This window comes from Anas acuta, chromosome 1 (genome assembly GCF_963932015.1).
Source record: "Anas acuta chromosome 1, bAnaAcu1.1, whole genome shotgun sequence".
Taxonomy (NCBI): domain Eukaryota; kingdom Metazoa; phylum Chordata; class Aves; order Anseriformes; family Anatidae; genus Anas; species Anas acuta.
Window position 1 is genome coordinate 127,002,799 of NC_088979.1, and position 25,465 is coordinate 127,028,263.

At 38.2% G+C, this 25,465-nt stretch overlaps 1 long non-coding RNA gene across 1 annotated transcript in view; it reads right to left on the reverse strand.

Annotated features, from left to right (window-relative positions):
• Nucleotides 1-25,465, reverse strand: part of LOC137841475 (uncharacterized) — a 52,747-nt gene that overhangs the window by 2,715 nt on the left and 24,567 nt on the right. The window contains exon 3 of the long non-coding RNA XR_011088629.1: nucleotides 19,926-20,004. This is a non-coding gene — a long non-coding RNA (uncharacterized lncRNA). The remainder of the gene's footprint in view (nucleotides 1-19,925; nucleotides 20,005-25,465) is intronic.

Genomic DNA, 25,465 nt, shown 5'->3' on the forward strand with positions numbered 1-25,465 from the left:
GAGGAGGGAACAGCTCATTCTGACTCTGCTGAAGTCACGAGCTCTGGGCCTGTGTTAACAGTTCCACATCAGAGTCCTTAACAGAGGGTTCTGGGCAGTACCACAACCCCAGCCAGAAGTGAGAGTTGTACCATGGCAGCTCTTCTTCTGGGTGTCTGGGGAGTCTTTAGGAAGAAAACTTGCACATTCAATTCTAGAATTTGTTCTGCCAGTTAACAAATACATATTTCTCCTTACATCTAATGAGAAAACTGATTTTTAGGAGAAAAGCTACTTACAAACTGCTAGAAAGTTCCATGCAATTGTAGTCTTGATGCATTTGGGGATACGTCCTGTATTTGATTGTCTGACTTACAGTAGTAATTTGCTGTACTGCAGTCTGAATACCTTGCTGGACTACATGCTACAAAAAGCCAGTGGGAAAAACAACAACAACAACAAACAACAACAAAAACACCTTGTAGCCTAAATTATATTTGCAGAAGTTCCTTCTTAACCTCTGAGAATAAAGATGCAAGATATTAGGTTCTCCATCCAACCCTTCTCTGTTTTGTGTTCTCTTACAGAGAGGTGAAACAATAAAAAAATGCATACATCCATACGTAGATGTTGCATATATATAAAAAAAAAGGTGGGAGTATTCCTTTAAAAAGTGGGAGACAAAAAAACTGTAAAAGTGAGAGAATGCTACCTAGTCTTTGTAAGAAACAAGAGAGAATACAGTGCCATCATGCAGACTGCACTGCATTTAGGTAATCAGAAGGGGTTTTTTTTGGCTAACAGTACCCGAGTCTCTTGCTAACACTGTATAGCCTCCTGCCCCTTGGAGCACAGACACTTCCTACACTGCAGTGCTGGGAGCCTTGGCATTTAGATGGCACCTGAGTACTAATGTAAAAATGCCAGTGTTGAATTCCAGATTTGCCACAGTTCAGTCTTTTATTGCAGAGACATCAAGTAGTCTCAGAAGTATTTGCTCCACTAATCTGGCCTATATTTAATGGCTATCAGATAACCTGGCCATGGTGATTGTTAAGAGGCTTTTGTCCCCAGCCAGTGGAAATGCAGATGGCACAGCAGCAAGGCTGCCGTTCTTGAGAGGGCAGTGCCTGAAGAATTCAAAAGCACAGAAAGTCTGCATTAGACTGGTCTCTGGCTGCAAGGGACTCAGGACTGAACTCTTCCTCTTCCATTTTGAGTGTGAAGGCCTGGAACAGTAGAACAAATCCCAGAGGAGAAGCCACATTGACAGGGACCATGTCCATATCTCGTAATGTATCCCACCATGTGTAAAATCCCATCACCACAGCTGAGTGGGCTGATTGAGAAGTGGGCTAGTATGATTATATGCATCAAGTGTGCACCCAACAGCCAATGGTACATTGTTGTAATGCAGAGAGGCTCTGCTGTTGCTCTTGGGCAAGAAACCAGAAATCAAACCCTTGTGAGCTATACTGGAACTGGGCCAATAAGTTGTACTGTAAAGTTTCCTTCAGGAATGGGACTGTGAGTGAGAGACAGAAATGTTTGAGCAGGGCTAGAAATGCCAGACCCAAGAAACTTTGACTGCTAGAAGTAAGTGCTAGACTCAAACCTTGGTAAGATGAAAACTTCCTCAATGGATTTCAATGGGGTTTATATCAGGCCCAGCTTCTATTTACTAGCATAACTGAGAGCTTTGTCTGTTTTTCTACTTTATGCCTTGTTGGAATAGTATCTTTTCCTTTCCTTTCCTTTCCTTTCCTTTCCTTTCCTTTCCTTTCCTTTCCTTTCTTTCCTTTCCTTTCCTTTCCTTTCCTTTCCTTTCCTTTCCTTTCCTTTCCTTTCCTTTCCTTTCCTTTCCTTTCCTTTCCTTTCCTTTCCTTTCCTTTCCTTTCCTTTCCTTTCCTTTCCTTTCCTTTCCTTTCCTTTCCTTTCCTTTCCTTTCCTTTCCTTTCCTTTCCTTTCCTTTCCTTTCCTTTCCTTTCCTTTCCTTTCCTTTCTTCTTTCTCAATTAATTCCTTAAAATGTAATTTTTAAAAGGAAAAGCAGTCTTTACTACTTTCTAAAGATTTGATTAATATTTATTAGTAAGTATTGAAAGCATCATCTTACTTCATTCCCCCAAAACACCTGTACATGGCCAAAATAGAGGGCGTCTCTGCCCATAGATTTAAATGGAAGAAATTAGATGTTCAAACCCAAGAATATTTTAGCAAAGAAAAATAAAATATGTATAATCAATTTTTCAAACATTCACCTTAGGAGAATTGGAAATTTAAATAAAACAAACAAACAAACAAACAAACAAAAAAGTCTTAAGAGACTTTAAGAGAATCCTGACAGTAGAAGACATAGACAGATTTGTATATTCTGCCAGAAATAGAGGGACTTGTTATGAAACTATACTGCAATGGAAATGTGGATTATGTGGATTATGTGTAAAATGGAAAAAGGCTTGGAAATTAGTACAACTATTTGTAGTTTTTTATCAGTTCTTATTATATTATACCATGCTCCTAGTGGGTCCATTTCAGTTTTTGGATGGTATGCTGACTTTAAATGCTCGTAGCATGGACATGTGATAGCTCATGTCAGCAGACATGCAGAAAATTCCAGTGGAAGACAAAGCCATTCACAGTTCTCAGGCATGTTAACAGGTCTTGAGGTTGTCTTCACCTCCTGAAGCTACAGTTACTTTGACCTATCTAGGGTATTACCTCCTGAGGATTACTGCATATTACATGTTCAGATAGATAGATTACTCTGGAAGACAGAATTAAGTGTTGGTTGACTCATGGATTTAGATAGAGATGACAGACAACAAATTTAAACCCTTTGTCCATTTGAGGAATTCCGCTGAACCTGAAGAGGTCAACTGGATGTAAATAAGTACATGTTTCCTTTGGCTTAAAACTAAACTCACTTAAGTGGATTGCTCCAGGAGCACTAAACAAAGTCTTCTCTAGAAATCAAGAGATTTGTAATTTTAATGCATTCTTGAAAACAAAAACAAAATACCAAAATTACCCTGTGTAGCCACTTGCAAACTTCTTAATGTTTTCCAAATGTATTGCTACGTTTGACAGTTATAATACAATACTGCTTATTGTAGGCTCATATTACAGCACAACCTTTTCCTGTCATTGTATTTAAGAAAACATAACTGAAGTTTGCATTCTGAAAGCTAGAAATGCATGAAAGAAGATGCAATATAATATTCATTGTCCAAAAAATGCAGAGAAAAATATGCAGAGCACTTAACACTATCTTTATTTACCCTGAAGATGTCAGCCCGTAAATTAGGAACTGGGAACAGAATTTGGTGATGGCTTCTTTTTGCTCCTAACCAAACTGTGACAGATTCAGTTCTCCAGTCTGTACTGCTGAACATCTCCAGTACCCACCTAAATTTAAAAGTTTTGGTGATGTGTATTGTTCTTAATGTTGAAAATTCAGTCAATTTTTTTCAGGATGCATGGAACATTTGCTATGAAACAAATAAAGCCATAGAGTTATTCTGTCTTCCCCTTCAGAGGGAATTTGTCTCTTTCTTCCTTGGGAATAATCTTTGAGGATCATTTTCCTTCGCTTTGTTCCCTCCTGAGGAAGGAGTGGGCTGTAAGTGCCTCCCCTCTCTTCACTAATCACAGTTGCACGTCTGTCAGGCACTGGCTGCCTCATATAGAGCTGAATATATTGTTGCCTAAGTGAATTTCTCTCTTGTAGTCAGGATATGTCCTTGCAGTCCAGAAGTGGTATTGCAGCTTCTGCAGACAGAGAAATTGCTTAAAACTAAAAATACTTACTTTTAAGAGTGCTATTTTGTGCTTACCCAGAACATCAGGAGGCCTTACTCAGCTCATGTAAGAGCAAGTATTGCTGCACATGCACTACTCTCCATAACAGCACTTGGAAATTTTAAGGTACATCTGCTATGTCTAAGAGTGCTGTGGCCACACCTCTGAATTACAGTGTGGACATGGTGTGTTTTATGATCCTATGTACTTTTGTTTGCACTTTAAAATACCCATATGCACTCTTAACTCTTGTTATGGATATCACAGATGAAAATATTAGTAACTGCTTTCAAGAATTTGTGCAAAACCACACTAAATGTATATGTGGTATACACATAATTTTTCATGTGAAGAAATATACTTAAGGAAAGATAGCAAAACTTTAAGAATAATCATGTTCTGTTATTGTCTATTTCTTTCCACTAATTATGGAAGAGTCCAAAGTGGACACATCTAGATATATCTGTATTTATATTTTTTATAGGGACAAGAAAATCCCTCCTCATGCATCCATGCATTGAAACAATCTTACAAATCACACTGGGCTGCTTGTAGGGAATAATCCTTCTCATGCACACTTTCAGTTTTGTTACTTTACAACATTGAAGCTTGTCAGCTTTGACTTACATTAACTTATCTTATAAGAAATGAAGACTTGTTTTCTACTGAAAACATGAGAATAAAGTTTTACACCTACATTTATATATATGACGGCTGGGAGTGTCAGCTACCTATAGATATTTTTGCACAATGCACGTTAATGGAAAAAAGTAGCTGACATATTTTAGAGAGTATTGAAAACTCCATTTTTATACTGCAAGTTAACATTAGAAGGCTAAAGAAGGTGTGAAGAAAAAGGAAAACCTAATAAAAAACGATTTTTCATTGACATATTCCTACAAGTAAAGCCTTGGAAGTTGAAATTTTTCCACTTATTAGCTATAGTTCTAACAAAGCTTTGTTGAACCTTTAACTAACTCTTTGTTAAATTTAAAAGAACAGTTGTTAATGTATCCCTGTAAATGTACTTTCCCAAGTTCCCAAGATGGATTCTCTAACAGTAAAGGGAAAGAAGCTTAAAGACATTGTTTCTCTTCCAGCCTTCATCTTGTCAGGACTGTGGTTAATTTTCTATTTGTATTGTGATTCTTAAATTCCGTCAATTTTTCTTCTATGTTACTTCTTGAGACTATAATATAACAGACCTCAAAATTGTCTGCAAAAGATTACCATTGAACTGGCCTCTTTGAGCTACTAACTGTTGTCTAAATGAGACAGAATTACTACCATAACTATTTGCTTGTTGTGCCGGCAAATAAATCTGGTAATAAAAGAAATTAAAAAAATGAAATTTAGAAATACGGAAGAATAAAATCTAATATCACTGTGGGGATTACAAAAGACTTTAGGCATATAGAGGTAATGTGTGTGGTGGTGTCTTTTTTTTTTTTTTTTTTTTTTTTCTGTAAGGATTTATAACACTGGATCAGTTTATAACTGCTCCACCTGAAAACAGATTTTTTTTTTTTTTAATGTCCCAGGTGACACCAAACTAGGTGTGCACACAGTGACTTGTACATGTGATGAACTTAGATGAATACAACAAAGGTGTGAAATGTGTCCAAGTTATGCTGTGGAAAAAGCCAAAAAATATTTTAAATTAAGATCTGCCAGCTAAGGCTACTGTATGAGAAATATTAAAACCCAATACACAGCCATACTCCTGTGGTGTTTGCAACAAAGATGACCTCCCAACAGGAGGCAAAAAGGAAAGTGGAGAGGCTTTGAGTCACTGTATGCAGCTACCTCCTTCAGCAGTGTCAGGGAGGCAGTGGGGAACATGGGGATACTCTGTCTCTTAGAGCTGAGTTTTCCTGTTTAATTAAGTATTGTTTTTTAATTAAAAGGCTGCTACCGTGTTGTACCTCTGTCTCTACATTAAAGGAGTGTAAGCACAGTAAAGGTACATATCCTCTAAAATGGGTGTAAGAAGACAAGCAAAACAGCTATTTAGGACCTAATATTAAAAAGTTTTGTCTCTAGGTTCATCCTTGCTCTCAGATTCTCAGAGGCCTTAAGGTTCAAGAAAGTTGCCCATTGCAATGCCAAAGCACCCCACAGGTATCTGCCATAGAAGCCTAGGGAACAGTTAACATCCTTCACGGGCTTTGTATGACATTTTAGTCAACATAGGAGGATCATTCAGGAGGAGACCCTGTAAGCAAGATCTCATGTTAGTCAAAGGACCTTAAAGCAATGATATGTTGCCAAGATGCATGAACTTATGCAGAACAAGTGACAGGCTGCAGAGCTCATCTGAGTGCCTTAGGATTACAAGTGTGCAACCAGTGAATGGTCTGCCATAGATAGCAGCAGCCCTTCAAGATGCTCTAACCAATGTTGGGACCATGACATTTCCAGTTCCTAAGAGATGAACTTTGAAAAGGTGCATTTCTGACTTCTGTTTGACACCTTGCAATGCAACAGGACCAAAAACATTTCCAAATCCATCTATTATCCCTTCCTGCATGTGTATATGTGAGGCACCAAAACCTTGTTTTTTTTGTGGCATTCACCCATGGCTATTGAGGCTTCCTCCTTTCCCAGTAGAGAATTTTCCATTAACAACACAATAAAGAGCATTTTCATCTATTGCACTTCCAGAAGAGTATAATTTCTGTGCCAGCACTGTCACCCTAAAATGTTCAAAAAAGATGACATATATGACATATAAACAATATTACACCTTAGCAGTCCATCTATGCTGTTTTTCATGTAGTGCCTTGCACTAGCAGCTCATTTGCGAGAAGCCTTGAACATTGTTGACCAAAGAGGGAGTTCATTCCTTACACTTCACCTAGAGGAGAGGTCTGAATCATGGGTCTTCATTTTGTATTTTTCCATATTAACAAAGCAGCACATCTCCTCTAAAGTAAGAATAAGAGGACAAGCAAAACAGACATTAAGGTCCTTGTATTAAAAACTGATTTTCCAAGTTTCATCCCTGTTTTCAGTCTCTCAGAAATCTAAAGTTTCAGGAAGGTCCTTCATGAAGGTCCTTCATCTTGCTAAATGTTTGACTTCAGTGCTTCTCAATGACTAATAGCATTAATCCCATACTAAATAGTATTGATAGCACATGTAGGCCATAGTAATGCCTATGCAGGAGCTACATTTGTATCAGCCTCAGGTGAGTTCTTCCCCTGTTAGCCTGAGGAAAACTTTAGAACAGTAGGGAGTTCCTCCATCCATCAACACACTGTATTCATGTTAAATGACCAAAATCCTTGATGATATACCATTGTTAATCATAGGAATAAAGGATATTTTGAAATCTGGAGTTTTTTTTTCCAGTTTTCTTCTCTGCTTCCTCCTTCAGAGTTGAATAATTCCAACATATGCTCTCCAACCAATTTTGGTCACTTCTTAAGTTGTCTTGACATTACTAGACCTGATTGCTTTTATGTTTACAATTTACTCCATCTTAAAAAATTACAATTATCTCTCTATTACTTGTGTGGTAAACTAATAATAAAAACTATGCCCACTTTCCTTGGCAGAGATGAGAAAAGCCAACAAGACAAGATGCACAGAAACTTTAAGAGATCACCTGGAATTAAAGAGGATTTATTTATTTATTTATTTATTTATTTATTTTTGCATTAGGTGTGAAATGTAGAAAAATAATATTGAAGTGAAGAGTGAAGAGGGAGTTGGATGTGATACTAAACAAATGATTTCCAGGTGAATGCTTTCCCTTGCTTTGCACTTTCTCCTTTATAAGACCCAACAGTGTTACTGCAGCCCCATTTTCACTGATGTTGTAGCTATGGCATTATTTCAATTGCAAAGCCCTATTTTCAGGGTTAAACCCTGAAAACCTGGCTATAAAAAGTCTCAGTGGGCAAAAGTCTTGGCAGACCTGGTCTCAGCAAGCCATTGAATTTTAAGAGATTTTATTTTCCTATAAGATGCAACTTAAATAGCTTCATGGGTTTTCCCTAAGTGAAACTTTTCAGATTATCTATGTCCTTTTATAACCTGAACAATGAAAGCCCCCAGGTGCTGAACAAGAATAACACCTGCTGCCTAGTGAGGAATGTCACGGATGGGTCTCTGAGCACACTTTTGTCCAGATCTTCCAGCTGTATTACAGCACTAGCAATTCTTAACCAGGAGGTGAGAGCAGATAAAACTTAGGGACAACTCAGCACTCTGTCTTCATTCCACACCAATATATTCCTGTTACCAAATCTACAGACTTCATAACTTGACCAATTCCCTTCCATCAGTGGAAGTTATAAACCAGGGAGCCATTCTTTTCTTCTTTCCCAATTCAGAGTTTAATTTCTCACTTTGGTCCTTACAGACATTTTACTCCTCTCTGAATATATAAAGGAGTGATTAAAAATACATAAAAGGTATTTATAGTTACTTTAAGGGCCCTTTCAGCTGTTCAAGTGATATAAAAGGCATACAGAGTAATAAGAAACAGAAGCAGCAATGTGATAATCACAAAAAGAATGGGAAAAAAATCTGTTAGATTTGGGTTTCTAAATAGTTTGCTTCATTCTTACCCCACCAAACCTCACCTGGTCTATTTGTGTTGGTCACATGCTCTCTCCCTACTATGTGTAGCCTCTCCAAAGAAGAAATGGCTTCTGATCTGTGTAGGTTTCAGAGTAACTACACATATTTCATACTACACCATGGCAATACTAGCCCTTACACAACATTGCAGATAGACTTTTGGTGCAAGCAAAAAATGTTATTTCATATTTGCCTGTAGTATCATTTTGGTGGATGGAATTAGGTAGTTCACAGCAAACCTTTACCTCACTGTATTATACTATATATGGGGTTGAAATACCCAATCAAGACTTATGTTCAGTGCTGTGGACTAAAAGACTCCCCAGTTAATTTTCATTTATTACTAACCTGAGTCTGGATGTCCTGAGAAATAACCTCTTCTAAAGGAGTGGGAGAGCTTCATCAATCCCTTATGTGGCTGCACATTTTTAGGAAGAAAATAAAATACCCACCCTCTTCCACACACCACCTGCCTTTTTTGTTTTGTTTTGTTTTTAACCAATATATAACCTATATCTCTGCTGAAAAGTAAGAGAGAATCAACTAATGTCCTTCTATTAATGGAAGGAGAGAGCAACTGATTGTCTTATATAAAGTGATTCACTTTGCCTTTGTGGCTTCAGTCTTTTGTGCTAAAACCATGCAGCCCTTCAGGCTTTTCCATCTCTGGTCATTTTTCTGTTGCTTTGTCTTTCCAGGAAGGCTACAAATTTCTTGAAATGTAGTGCTAAAAGGGACACATAGTGCACCTGCTGCAATCTTGGCAGCATAGGTGTGCTGAGTGGTGTCTTGCCCTAGAAGGACCTCCAAATGTATCATACAATGAGATTTATCTTTTTTTCTGTCAGTGTTACTGCTTCATGTTGGTCATGCCATCACTAACAGTGAACCCTTATTAATGATACTTCTGCCCATCAATTATTTTTTATTTCTATGTATATATATGCTTTATGGTACCTTCTTAGTTGCATCACTTTTTGCTTGGCTTCACTGAGCTTCTTTTTGTTTATTTTGGACCATTATCTCAGTTTTTCAAGATGTTTTGGATTCTGATTCAGTCCTCCAAAGCACTTGGAACTTCCCTTTTCTCTATATGATATTCAGTTTTTATGAAAAGAGCAGTTGAGCTCTTATTCTTTGTTAATACTTTGTGCAAATAATGATTTTTTTTTTCTTCTTAGTCCAAACAAATGAAGCATTTGAACTTAATCCTAAGTGATTTTTTTTTTCTTAGTGAAATAAAAGACAAAAAAAAAAATCATTATGAGTCAAAAGAAATATTTTTGGTTTTATTACAGGCAATTCTAACAAAAGCAAAGTACTGGAAATGAAAAGCTTCATTATGTAACATTGAAAAATAACAAAGAAGAATTGTCACTCACTCCTCGTACTAGCCCAATGCCTAAGGTGCTTACTTAGAACATCATTTTGATCTATTGCCTTCTTCCACAGAGAAGTTTCAGATTACCAGGTCCCAAAACAATGCCCGGGCCCCCACACACTATGTTAGAGCTGGGCAGCTTTTCAGTCTCTCCTTTGAAGTTACTCTGACTTTTAGAATGCTATTAAGTGATCACTAGCACAGGAACAGGAATCAAGATATTTCACTTTCCAGGTGAGCAGCCTAACCACAAGTGTGAAGGCACTAACCAGTTACTGTTTTCAATGTCTGTTGCCCTGGGCAGTTCCTACACATTGATATCTATCTGAGAACAACCACCAAGCAGACTAAGGAATCTTCTCCCATTCCTCTAAACCTTAATGTGGTGATATCCTCAGATGTGGAACCAGAGGAGGGTAAAATCTATCTAGGCAGGGCTGAACCAAGGTGTTTCACATGGGGACATCAGTATTCTCATAAAAGAGGATAAAGATCCTTTCTCCAGTTGAGCTAGTGTATCTACCCAAACAGTTTCTTTTGATTGAAATTTTCATACAATTTGGCAAAACAGCAATGCATCATTTCATTGAGTCAACCCAAAACTCATTCTTCAGCAGGCAAAACACTTTTGCTTGTATCTGTGCATGTATCTGGGATTTGCTTTAATATCCAAAGCATTGGTCCTGCTCACAAACTTCTTTCTTATCAAACCTAAGCAAATTCTCTTTGACCCAAGCCATAGTGTTAGGCCTCTCCTACGTTACCACACACCTAGTTTAGAAGTCAAGGCACACTGACTATACAGCTCTGAGCTGTGACATGCCCAGTGTGTTTCAAGCATGGTACAAACATACTATGCTGTTGTTCATCTCTGTGCTGAAGTCCAGAAGGTTATCAAAAGATGAAGTGAACAAAGTGAACAAGCTTCCTGGTCTGTACTCTTGGCATATCCCTTATTCCTTCCAAACCTGACAGAAGGGACCTCACTCAGCTTCTGTTGACAAAAGCTTAAGGACGAGTTCAGTCATTCTGAAAGCCCAGCCTGATGTTATCATGCCACAAGCTTAACAATACATACATTTCAAATGTTTCCTCTTCTGGTAAATTTACTCTGAGCTTCCAGATGTTGTCAACAAGAACAGTATGTGCTGCTCATGTCTCAGCTGCCATGTGGAACTGTTTCCACAATCTAAACCATGCTGTGTTCAAGATGTTTAGAGAGCATAACAAAGAAAAAAAAAAAAAAAAAAAAAAAAAAGGTTCAGTTGGAAATTCATTGATAACAAATGTACCAGATCTTTGCTGCTTATCATATAGTAGGACTCAAGGAAGCCAGTCCACTTGCTATGAAGTGGCTGGGGCAATGAAGAAAATGTTGAATCCATCAGCATGTTGAGCTGTATATTCTCAATAAAATGGAAGGTGTTGCACATATTGAGACTATTAAACCCTAGATCTCTAGCAAAGATCAGTGTCTGTTAGGCCATTGCTCAGTACTATGTTTACACAGGGATCATAGAATCACAGAATTGTAGAATGGTTTGGATTGGAAGGGGCCTTAAACTTTGTCTAATTCCAGCCCCCCCCCGCCGTGGGCAGAGACACCTTCCACTAGATCAGGTTGCCCAAAGCACCATCCAGCCTGGCCTTGAACACTTCCAGGGATGGGGCATCCACAGCTTCTCTGGGCAACCTGTTTCAGTGCCTCACCACCCCCATAGGAAAGAACTTCTTCCTAATGTCTAGGCTAAATCTACCCTTTTTCAGTTAAAGCCATTATTCCTCATCCTATCACTACACTTCTTAACAAAGTGTCCCTCCTCAGCTTTCCAGTAGGCCCCCTTTAGGTATTGGAAAATTGTTATAATGTCTCCCCAGAGCCTTCTCTCTTCCAGGCTGAACAACCCCAAATCCCTCAGCCTGTCTGTGCAAGAGAGGTGCTCCAGCCCCTTGATCAACTTTGTGGCCCTCCTCTGGACGCACTCTAGCAGGTCCATGTCCTTCTTGCACTGGGGGCCCCAGAGCTGAACGCAGTATTCCAGGTAAGGTCTCACAAGAGCAGAGTAGAGAAGCAGAATCACTTCCCTCAACCTGTTGTCCATTCATCATTTGATTCAGCCAGAGATATGGTTGGCTTTCTAGGCTGCAAGCACACCTTGCCAGCTCATGTTGACCTCTTCCACCAGCACCCTCAGGTCCTTCTCCTCAGGGTTGCTTTCAATCCATTCTCTGTCCAACATGTATTTGTGTTTGGGATTGCCCTGACACAGGTGCAGGACCTGGAACTGGGTCTTGTTGAACTTCATGAGATTTATACAGGTGCACCTGTCAAGCCTGTCCAGGTCCCTGTGGATGCCATCCCTTTCTCCAATCCCTTTCCTCCCCATCCCTTCTTTCCTTGGTGTCATCAACAAACTTGCTGAGGGTGCACTCAATCCCACTGACCATATTACCAACAAAGATATTAAACATATTACAAGGTTTCTTACATTTGAGGTGTAACCCCTGAAGAATATTTTGTTGCTGATGACCTCATGTTCAAAGTAATCTCTTGTCAGAGGACAACACCAAAGAGGAATGTAGAAGACTCAGAACACCAGGATTTCACAATGCTTGTAGGTTAATAGCAGTCTAAGCAAACGTCTAAAGCATGTAAGCATGCCTGAAGTTTTATGTAGTAGCTTTTTTTTTTTTTTTAACTGTATGTTACATTGCATATAGTGATATATATATATATATATATATATATATATATATATATATATATATATATTTGGCTGTAACTATCATGGAATCGATTTATGAAAGACTGCCACTTCATCTACCTTTCCAGTGGTCTAATTAAGTTAACTGAGGTGCAAAAGAGAAGACTATGTCTCCCAGTCACGTATCAAGAAACACAAATCGTTTAAACCCTGAATATAAAGCTCTGGTGAAAGAGAAAAAAAGTGTTCCCAGTTGGCACTGAATTCTAATTCAGCTTTCTCTATAGGCTTTAACATGTATATTTCTGTAACTTTGGCACTGGCCAGAAGTAGTAAAAAGAACAGTCCTAAATGATACAATCTAGAACTGTATTTTTCATGATACATCCGAGACATGATTCTTTCGAAATCTCATGTCAATATTCCTAAGATATTTTACCCTTTCCTAAAATTTCACTAAAATGATGCTTCTAAAACTGTTCTGCAAGTCTAACTTTACCGTGTTACTTAGACCAAGTCATAACTCATGAGAACAGGATCATAAGGATGTTTTAGCAGGTCAATAGAGCATCAGGGAAGAAACATACATGTAAATAGGCCCAGTATCTGAGAAGGTTGTAATAAATCTTAATCTTCCTGACAAACAAGAACACAAGACAATTTAGGAAATGAACAGCTCATTGAGCTGAATCCTTACTTCTCCAACTCTCCTTACATCTTTTTTCTCATCTCTTCTTGTCTCTCACATATAATAACTCATTTCACTTCCTCACTGTCTTGCAGAGCATAGCTACAGCAATTATGCTCCAGGGAGATCTAAAGAAATTTCCACTATCTCAAGTGAGGAATTGCTCTGCAGCTTGATAGGCTTTGTTCTGCAATACTGACAGCATATTTTTAAATGTACAAAATGGATGTCTCACTGTGCTGTGATTTCTGATCTCAGTTGTTGCTACTCAGCCAGGAAGTGCAAGCAGAGAACTGCTACCCAAAAACTAGATGTATCACCATGGAGTCCTACTATGAGTTCCAGTTTGCGCAAACATACTATTTATCACTGTTAGCAGAAAGAGCAGAAAGGTGGATGTGGTGAGATGGAGCAGGGGAAAACTGAGCACATGTAGTGAATAGCAGATGCGTGATTTCTTTCTCTGTTTGGGATTATTTGCTTGTGCAGTCTTGGATTAGAGAGAAGAGAAGAGAGAGCCTGGGGTCTGGACTCATGATTTTTATTGCAACTGATGCTTTTATAAACATCTTTGGAAACATTCTGGATAGTAATTTGTCCTTCTTACACACAAAAGGAGATTTTTCTTCTCCATTTTTCCTTCATTTCCATATCCTCTTCTGCTCTACCTCATATCCTCCAGTTTACCTATTTTTCTCTGTTCCAGGAACAGAACACACATACCTTAAATGAACAGCAAGTGGTTTAGAATTAGTGGAACACTTTCTGGATGTACAATTCGAACTGGCTTAACAGACATGAATCTGGGGTATGCATCTATCCTTCTGCATATTGAGATTCTAATAATCTTGTGCAGTGCTGCCAATTAGGAGGCTAAAATTGCGTTTGAAATTTGACAGTGTAACAATCTTCTTCCCTCCTCTCACCTGATTAAAGAAACTTGAAAATTGTAGTTTGTTTCTCCTCCTCAGTGAAGGTAGTAACACAGAAGCACAGAATGTTAGGAAGGGACCTTGAAAGATCATCTAGTCCAATCCCCCTGCCAGAGCAGGAACACCTAAATCATGTCACACAGGAACACATCCAGGTGGGTTTTGAAAGTCTCCAGAGAAGGAAACTCCACAATCCCCCTGGGCAGCCTGTTCCAGTGTTCTGTCACCGTCACCATAAAAAAAAATTGTTTCATATTTAATCAGAACCTCCTACGTTCCATTACGCACCCATTGCCCCTTGTCCTATCATTGGGTGTCACCAAGAAGAGCCTGTCTCCATCCTCCTGTCACTCACCCTTTACATATTTATAAACATTAATAAGCCTCCTCTTCTCCAAGCTAAAGAGACCCAGCTCCCTCAGCTTTTCCTCGTAAGGGAGATGCTCCACTCCCTTAATCATCCTTGTGACTCTGCGCTGGACTCTCACAAGCAGTTCCCTGTCCTTCTTGAACTGAGGGGCCCAGAACTGGATGCAATATTCTAGATGTGGTCTCACTAGGGCAGAGTAGACGGGGCGAGGACCTCTCTCAACCTAGTAACCACACCCCTTCTGATACACCCCAGGATGCCATTGGCCTTCTTGGCCACATGGGCACAGTGCTGGCTCATGGTCATCCAGCTGTCCACCAGGACCCTCAGGTCCCTCACTGTTCTCCAGCAGGGCAGTCCCTGACTTATACTGGTGTCTGGGGTTGTTCTTGCCCAGATGCAGGTCTCTACACTTGCCCTTGTAATATTTCATTAAATTTCTCCTCGACCAATTCTTCAACATGTTGATGTCCTACTGGATGGCAGCTTTATGGCATGTCAGCCATTTCTCCCAGTTTAGTGTCATCAGCAAACATGCTGATGATGCACTCCATTCCCTCATCCAAGTCATTGATGAATATATTGAACAACACTGGTCCCAGTACCAACCCTTGAGGGTCTTCACTAGATACAGGACTCCCAACTCGACTCCGTCCCATTAGCCACAACTCTCTGGATTCTTCCCTTCAGCTGGTTTACAGTCCACCTCACTACCCAGTCATCCAGACCACACATTCTCAGTTCAGCTGCGAGGATGCTGTGGGAGACAGTGTCAAAGGCTTTACTGAAATCAAGATACACCATGTCCACTGTCTTTCCATCATCTATCCACCCAGTTTTATATTCATAAAAGGCTGTCAGGTTTGTCAAGTATGACTTTCCCTTGGTGAAGCCATGTTGACTTCCCCTAATGACCCTTTTATCCTTGATATGACTAGAGACAACACCAAGGATAAGTTGTTCCATCCCCTTTCCAGGGGTGGAGGTGAGGTTGATCGGTCTATAGTCACCCAGGTCCTCTTTCTTTCCCTTTGTGAAGAATGGAGTGACATTTTCCTTCCTTCAGTCCTCAGGCACCCTCTGCCGACGCCCATGACTTACCAAAGATGATGGAGAGTGGTCTAGCAATGACTTCCGCCAGCTACCTCAGCACTCATGGATGCATCCCATCAGGACCCATGGACCTGTGGATGTCCATCGTGCTTAATTGGTCCTTAACCCATCCTTCATCAACCAAGGCAAACTCCTCCTTTATTATGACTTCATCTAGGGCCTCAGGGGTATGAGGCCCCTCAGGAGAGCCTCTGGGATTATAGACAGAGACGAAGAAAGCATTCAGTAAAGAGCAACTCCACCACCTCACCTTGCTGGCTTGTCTTTTCTGAGCAAGACATACCCAACCATGACGACATTCCAGTCATGTGAGCTCTCCCACCATGTCTCTGTAATTTCTACTAGGTCATAGTCTCCTGACCAAACACGGGTTTCTAACTCCTCCTGCTTATTCTGCTTGCTGTGTGCATTCGTGTACAGGCAATTCAGGGTGTGAACTGAGCATGCCAGTTTCACCCTAGGAGAGTGGGAGGTTTCCCAGTCTTCAACACTGCTAGGGCACTGCCCCCCCCCCCCCCCCCCCCCCCCAGTGCAAGGTCCAGCTATAACCTACTCTCCCTTCGGATCTAGTTTAAAGCTTTCCAATGAGCTCCCTAACACTGGAGCATCTCTCAGCCACAATGAATGTGACAAAAGTGGCTTATAATTAACTGTGTGCTGCTCTCTGAATATTCACGGCCACAACCCAGCAAAAGAATATTATTATTATTATTTTTAATAACTTTCTTAAAGTCTAGTAGTGACTAAATTCCTTCCTTTCCTTTCCCTTTCCTTTCCTTTCCTTTCCTTTCCTTTCCTTTCCTTTCCTTTCCTTTCCTTTCCTTTCCTTTCCTTTCCTTTCCTTTCCTTTCCTTCCTTTCCTTCCTTTCCTTTCCTTTCCTTTTCCTTTCCTTTCCTTTCCTTTCCTTTCCTTCCTTTTCCTTTCCTTTCCTTTCCTTTCCTTCCCTTTCCTTTCCTTCCTTTCCTTTCTCTTTCCTTTCCTTTCCTTTCCTTTCCTTTCCTTTCCTTTCCTTTCCTTTCCTTTCCTTTCCTTCCTTTTCCTTTCCTTTCTTTCCTTTCCTTTCCTTTCCTTTCCTTTCCTTTCCTTTCCTTTCCTTTCCTTTCCTTTCCTTTCCTTTCCTTTCCTTTCCTTTTCTTTTCTTTTCTTTTCTTTTCTTTTCTTTTCTTTTCTTTTCTTTTCTTTTCTTTCTTTTCTTTTCTTTTCTTTTTTGTTAAAAACAAAAGATATGCAAGCATAAATGAGCAGAAATTTGGCAGATCGATATGAATGGGAAAAATTATCTTGAGTAATATATATGAGTTGATGTGCATGTAATGAAGTTAGAGTTGTACCTTAACAGATTTCAGTGAGTCATTAGGCTTACAAAAAATAAAAATTAAAAAAATCATAAGTCATCAAAATAAATTGAGGGCACTATTCTGATGCACATGTGTGGAATTTTCACAGACATGAGTGAGAAGTGAGAGCTTTCTAGACATAGAAAATGGATTCTGTAGTGTTGTTGACATGATGGGCAATACACAAGAATCAACAAGGGGAAAGAGCTTTTTCCCCTCTGGCTCTCCTCTTGGGTCAGCTGTATTGTGGCTTGGAAAAAAAAAAATCACCATAGAGAAGTTTTAACTTCAACAGAACCCTCCTTTCCCTTTAGCATGTTACAACACCATTACAATATTTACACAGTGGCAAAATCTTTGGAGTCAGTTCTGTTGCTACTGAAATCAAAGACAAACATCCCCACTAAATTTGGGTATCAAAATAAAGGTCTTCACTGTTGCAAAGAGCTTTGTTGTGCTTTAAGCCTCCTAAATACTCCAGAAACATTTTGGTTGCTAAAATAAAAGTATCATGACATTTGTTTACAATCTACAATCTTAAGCAAGATCTGATTGACTCTTTTGACTTAGTGAAGACAGTAGAATATCACCAACAGAAAATATTTTAGGCATGCTTTAACTTAATTGCTAACACTTTTGTTTTACATTTTAATGCTGCACTAATGCTGAATTAAAATGGACTGCTGATGGTAACGTACAAATATTTAAATGAATACCAAGAATCTCATGAAAATGAATATTAAAAGATATAATAGCAATGAGACTTACAAAACAAGTATTGTTTTTTAGGGAATCAAGACTTTGGTGTTCATTAACTCATGCCTGACTAATGCTAAATTATAGTCAAATATCTGGAAAATACTTGTGAGAGCCCCACTAATGCCCACAAAATGTACCCTAATTAATGCTTTTATAATATATGCTGAAAGGATTCATTATGGCTGAGGACTTCTAATGGTTAGTCACCCGTAAACTTCATCTCAACAAATTCAACCATTATCACAACCACAGAGATGACTATTACTTCCACAAAGATGCAGTTTAAAAGCTCACTTCAACAATGTCCAAACTCTAAGTTAAAGTCTACCAATGATTGCCTTTTCTGTTTCACATGTTTCTGCTGGAGCTTTCTACCATAGTGTAGAATCAACATCTAGTTTTTTTCAAGCAACAAAATCTCAGCCGGGCAGTATGAATTATGCTATATGTTTAAGGGTCAATGCATCTCTAAGTCCATATAGTCTCAACAATAAATACATGCTTATGTGCTCAGGGCAACTGGGAAAGCTTAGAGATTAATATGATTTCTATGTGTCTAGTCTCATGGTATACCATTTTTTTTACTTCATTTGCCAGAGAAGAAAATATTTTGATTCAGATTCTGCTATCAGATACCAGTTATAAGTTTTGTTGTTGTTGTTTTGTTGTTGTTGTTTTGTTGTTTGTGTTTTTGGTTTTTTTTTTTTTAAGGTTGTTCTCTCCTTTTTATCTTTAAGGGTCTTCCAGATATATTTCTCTATAGGAAACTGGACCAACACTTTCAATATTGTGAATCTGGCTCAGATTCTCTGAATGCAAAATACATATTCTAGCAAAATAATTGTTTTTTAAAATATTTCCCGGCATAATTAAAGGCCAAAATAAGTTGAATTTGCTTTAATATCTAAAACATGAGGACCATTTACAACTTTTCGTGGTATATGATTAAAGACTTACTCCAGCAGGGACTAATTTACAAGGTATGGGACCAATATATATTTAAGTTACACGGCTTCAAGATTGTGAAAATCATGAATAGTACTTCAAATTCGTGTTACCTTTATTTTAATTGCAGATGCTCTCTGAATTTTACAGTATACACTCCTGACTTACAGAGCATAAAGTGGAAGGAAAATTAGGTCAGCAGGAAAGTTTATGCTGGTTTGATCACTAACCGTCTTACCCAGAGCATGATGATGCTTCTGTGACTACTGAAATAAAGTCATTCCCTCAGAAACCACCACTGAAGGCAAGTACTTACATTGGGAATGAACATGCCTGCATGTGATAGCTTTCCTTCATGATTGATAAACCTTCCATAAGAATTCCGAAATACATTTGGTCGCAATGCACAAGGATTTGTAAATGAGACTAAGGAATTGTTCCTACAAGCTGTCCATGTTCAAACCCTTCTAAGAATCTCGGCTTTCAGATAAAATGTGTGTCCAGCCCCATGTTAATATTTTTAGAGCATATGCTTTCTGAACTCATGCTTGGGTTAAATCAAGAGAACTCCAGGCTACCTATATTCTTCAGAAAAGAACTGCATCCATACATATTCACACTTTTTCCCAAATCAAGCTTTTAATCATAGTAGAATACTTTTTTCTTTTTACATTGCTGAAACTTCATCTTTGTTTAGCCTTCATATTTATTGATATAAAATTATCCACCAATGCAACAAGTGCTATCTGCAAGTCAGGATAGAGTTATACCAAAATTATTTTCTTTGTAGCCAGTAAACAGGAATGAACAATAGGAGGTTCATTCAGTTTGCATTCTTGCTACTCTACATATCTGTTATCTATATTTTTTATAGATAACATTTATCTATACATTTTTAACATCACTTATAAATCATTTTAATATCATATAGAAAAGATCAATTCATTGATTTCTTCAGCTTTTTCAGAACTAAATAAAAACATTGTGATTTGCTAAAAACAAAACAAACTGTGGGTCAGATTCATGCCTAGTTATGCTATTTGACAGATATCTGTTTCTACTAGGAAAACAGGTGATGTAAAATGACATCTTCTTACACAGATCACACCCCCATTATGAATAAGAAGAATCTAAACTACTGACTACTGTGATGAAGTTACTTGTTTGCTGCTTTTTATTCCTATTAGACCTGCAGAGAAAATACAAATCAGAGATGCTAGTGGAAGAAAGTGCTCCTGCCTATGGTTAAATTCAATATATTTAGTCAACAATGCAAGCTTTAATTAAATATGTGTTGAAGTGCTGATGCTTAAAAAGATGATTACCTGCATGGAACTGGGATAGTGAGTTAACTTCTTTTCCACCCAATAATTCAAGCAGGTCAGGAAGTAGATTATTGTTTTCCTGCAGGAAAAAATAAAAAGAAAAAACAAAACTTCATACAAGACCACTTATTTATTTATTTATTTATTTTAATTATTTTCTTGTTTTTGAACTGCTTATGATATCATATTAAATTGGCGGATATGAAAATTATCATCCTTGCAAATAAACGCCACTGGAAAGCTTTCCAAAGAAGGAAAAGGATAATGTCCTTACACAAACAATTAATCTGAAAATATGAAAAGGCATTCTCATCTGCATCTTTATCAAATTGTCAATATTCAGGACCTAAAATTATGAATAAAAAGCATAACAAGTCATGTAAATAGGTACTTATAGCTTTGTTACTATTAGACAATCAAATCATTACATTCCTCAGTGGTAGGGCTGGGAAACTGAAGCTCCAAAGGGTTGTTTGTCCTCTTTTAACATTCAACTCAATTCCAGCACCTCTCAGATGGAGGAAAAGAAGCGGGATCTGGGGCAGCATTCACCCCAGTGAGTTTTTGGATATGTGAAATTTAGATGTCTAGCTCAAGTTAATCATGTGAAGTTCTCCCCAGTCAATATATAAGCACCTCTAGGAGGTGATTTACCTTTCTCATCTAAGAGATTAAATTCAGTAAGACAGATAAATATAGATTAAATCAGTCTTGTTCTTACTTCTACCTTCTGCCATTTTTCCTTCCCCTTGATTTATTTTTCCCTACTGGTTATATTGTGAACAACTAGATGGTAATGAATAACTAGTTTCATAGAACTTGTTAAAACACTTGTTATTTATTTATTTATTTATTTAAAATAAAACTGAATCCACCAAGGTATTTTTATATTATTATTATTATTATTATTATTATTATTATTATTATTATTATTATTATTATTATTATTATTATTATTATTATTATTATTTTCACATCTCCTGTTCCCAGAGTCTGAAGGAGATAGAAACAGAAATTTGGAGATAAAACCTTCTAAGGTCTATGAAGGCCATTTTGTTCCCATGAGGAAAACAAACAAACAAACAAACAAAAGACAACAACAAAACACCACCAACAACAACAACAAAAACAAGCAATATTCATTGAAGGGTTTTGTTTTGCTTTATTTTGTTCTGGTGCCTGCCCAATCTGTTTGCACTTCTTGGAGAGGAATGTTTCATTTTCTGTTACAAAACTATTTATACAATTAAAAACTAATAACAAATGTAAAGGTGAAGTATCAGAATTTTTCAAAATAATCGTTTTGAGTTATGGGTTTGATATTCCATTTTCTTCATTTTCTTCATAGTCATGGTACCTAGGAAATTCTGAATTGTTTCTTTGCTTTCATTTCTTCCAAGAAAAAAAAAAAAAGGTATTCCAAAAAAAAACAAAAAAACAACTTTCTTCCATAACCATTCTTGCTTTCAGTTTCTTCCAGAGGACTCTGACCTGTGGGAGAACTGTTTCCAGAGTTGTTCATGAGTAATGTGTACTCTTTTCCTAGAGACAAAAATAGAATTATGTTTCTAGGCAGTGACTTCCCAATCAGATTTAATTATTTTAGAAAAGGAGAAAGAAAGATTTCTGGGCATATTGAATATGTCCCTCAATAGGTCCCTCAGCCAACACCTGTAGGAAAGCATAAGTATAAGGGTCCTGGATCAAGGCCTTTATCTCCATGTGGATTATGATTTCATTCATCTGCAAACAAGGCTAATATTTACATTGATCTCACAAAGGTGTTGCAAGATTCACTTTGTTAAAATTTGCAAAATGTCAGGTCCTTGGAAACATTATGGGATGGAATTATAAAGAAATGATTTTTAGTATTCATAAATTCATCTTTAAGCCTGCCAAAACAGATGCACTGCACCTTTCTTTGTGCCCTCCAGGCTGCTGAACTCTGGTGAATCATGAACAGAAATTAGTTCCAGACCTTGCCTGCAGACACGGCAGGGATTGCATCAGACCTCATGGAAATAACAGTATGTTCTCAAGACCTGCTGGAGTCCTTTTGAATCTGTAGACTGGGCAACTTCATATCTGATTCTGTAGCTTTTCAAAATATTGTGCTAGTTGAAAATTCTTCCATTAGATTTGGCAGCTGCTTAACCCATTACAGTTCTTCTTTTGTTTTGTTTACTGAATCCTGCTGATTTCTCTATCATTTTTCCATGCTTGGAATTAGCAATTTTCAAAACTGCATTTGCTGAGTTTAAGAAGTAAAACTATATAAATACCCAAATAAAAAGAGTTAGAATCAACAACAACAAAAAGACAAAAAAAAAAAAATCACCCACAATCAAACCTTGAAAGCAGAAACTAAAGCCAAAACAGATAAAAGGATAAGGCTTAAGTGTATCTGAAAGAGGACACTGCATAAAGAGAAGATCAGGGGAAGACTGTAAAATATATGATTTATTTAAGCTTATTAAAAAATATAAATATATATTTTTTTTGTTTTTTGAGAATGCTTCAGTTTCATTGTGAACATCAGTGGCTCTTTGATTCAGCCTACAGATCAAGCCTACAACTGCAGTTCAACATGAAAATCTGTTCCTTCCACTATCTTTCTTTCTGACACCTTACCACTATTGCAGCCATATTTCAAATCTGCCCATGTTACCAAAACTGGGAACATTATAGAGGAAAATGCGTGCAACCACTAACATTTCCATTGCTGCTTTATAAAGGCCTGCTATGAAAAATCCCCTGCTACCAGTCACTAACAGTACTGGCCACAATGAAGAGAACAACTCTATGCATAAGTTGTGTGAACCTTACTGCTTTAAGATGTCAGTACTTCTGTATCAATAAGACCTCCTGACCGGAAACTGCCAGGATGACAGAAGGTGAAGAAACATCACTGCATTCTTTTTCATTTCTTATACTCCTTGCGTAGGAAACCGCTGGCTTCTGTCAGAGCTAAGTTAATGATCTCACTCAGCCCTGTCACTAGAAGGGGATACGCTGTGGTAGCGATGAGTGAAGCTCAAGCCTGTGACAGGATCGTCACACCACCAGCATCACTTTATGTTACATTGCATGTCAGTGTCCCTGTGTGATACTGTAGTATCGGACAGACACAGCAGCTTGCTCAGCACTAACTGGGTGATTCTTGAGTGTAGAGGTGCATGATATTGAAGGTGCCTGTGGGTCTGTGTAAGCAGCGTTATGCTGACATTATGGACAGCTAATGCAGCACACAACATCATATAGGACATAACCAATGAGACATTTCAGGTAAAAAGAGATAATGGAGACATGGTTCATGGAAGTGAATTGTCTAATTTGTGCTGCTAAAATGTTGCTGATAAAATGTGATGACAGTTTCAGTGTTAATATTGTATGTACTATCTCTGTGATCAGCAGAATTATTATTTATTTTAGAGAATGTTGCTTATTTCTTCCATTGCTTGTCCTAGTCATTCAGGACAGAACAAAAGATCATTTGTGTACTGTAGAGCTGGGCTTAATCCTACAAAGGGCTAAGCATTCTTGAAGCAGTGGACTTAATCACATGCTTAACTTTAAGCATGTCAATAGCCCCAGTGAAATTGGCAAGACTAATTATGCCCTCAAAATTAAGCATGCACTTAAGTGCTGTTTTGGATCAGAGCCAGAATACTCAGAACCTTGCAAGGCTGATGGTCCAGTGACTGAATTTTGTTTTGGAAGCATTCATATTCAAAGAAAAGAAAACAAACAATAACAACAACAACAACAAAAACTTTTCTTTGAGTATTATCAAATTGGATCCAGGCCAAAACTTTGCCATTCCCACCAGCATATGCAGCTGTTCTCTGTGCAAAGGGTGTAATTCCACCCCCCTGGATAAAAGTGTACATTTCAATTCATTTGCCATAAGCAGAAGTTTGTCATTTTCCACAGTAATAGCAACTTTTCCTGGTTACTGGTGGTTTCCTAGTCTCCATTGAAAACTGCCTCAATTTCCTATGGAATGTTTACAGGCAGGAACAGGAAACAATTTCATTTTACTACAAACCCAAAATGTATTTCCCATTTCATCAAGCCTGAGAAGTGTGCCTTTCGACCTTGCAGGCTGATCAGTGTCTAGGTGAACACCAGGGACTTGTTTTCAGGTACTGCAAAACTTATATCAAGACCTCAACAAGCTTAAAAGAGGTATTTCAAGAAGCAATCTGTATCCCCAGGGAAGGCAATACAGAGAAGTACTATAAAGGAAAGCGTCACTGGTGTATCCGTATGTACCCTGACTGCAGGAAAAGAACTTTCTGGAATGACAATGGCTCCTTGTACAAACGCAGCAAAAGGTGTTTCTCTGTCTCAGTGCTGCTCCTTCTTTGTTGACAACTTGAGTTCTGCATTGCAACATAACTGATCCATGTCCCTTGTGTCTCAATAGACTTCCTAATACACCACTGTTGAAGTTCATATGGAGTTAACCACAGCACAGAGCAAGCATAGCTTTTGCTGCCATTGACTTCAGCCAGAGCAGAAGTCACGCGGTTTCTAATTATATACATAATAAGACACACCACTGGGTACCTGTGCTTCACCACTACACAGCTTGTCATCTCCTCCAGAATGAACCTGACCTTCAGTTACTGCTCTGTTGTCTGTTTTCTTTCACTCATGTACTCATTCTTCCCCACTGCAAACCAAAATTTTTCCTTAGGTTACTTAGATTCTCAGCTTTCCATGTCCTACTAGCTTCTGCATTTGTCTGTTCCCTTGCATGCATAGAAGTGAATGAACCTCAGCAATCAAAATCTCATAGATTAAATGAAACAACTACTCTTGGGAGTAAATGAAGGGTTAGGGGTTGGGAGAAAGCAGGAAAGAGAAGAAAGTCCCTTAGCTTTGTAGCTGCCAGCGCTTTCCCTAGCAATGCCCTCCCAACTTGCCAGAACTTGTCAGTCTAGCCTTCTGATTACCACTTCCACTTTGAATTTCAGCTAGAATGTACTCTGTTGATTTCCAATTTGCTGTTTGGTGAGGTTAATGAGGAGCAGCTGAAATACCTGTCCTAATCCTTGTCTCTCCCCTCCTTTGAAAGTAATCACACATGTACAGCTGCTCTGGCTTGGAAACCTTACAGAGAGCTTCCAAGTAATGTTTGTTAAACAGATCTTCAATTAGCTCTAAAATCCCCAGGTTTAGCTCTGGAAATGCTCAGTGTAGCAGCTGAGTTTTCAGTTCGGTCACCTATCAGCTCGACTAATTTTTAAACCTCTATCTTATTCTAAACCTCAGCACTGAAATCTCACCTGTTGTTTGTTTGTTTGTTTGTTTATTAATAATATGAATATTCAGTCCTGCTTTTTTAATGCTTACCACCTTCAGGTTTGAGTGACTTCGGAATACACCCCTATCCATCATCTATCTGAGTCATTATATTTTGCTCTTTGCATTGGTACCCAAGAAATGAGATCATTTTCCTGGAAGGACAGTAATTGCTGATTTATTTAATACAAATGAATAATCTGTAAGCACAGAAAACTGCATATTATAGT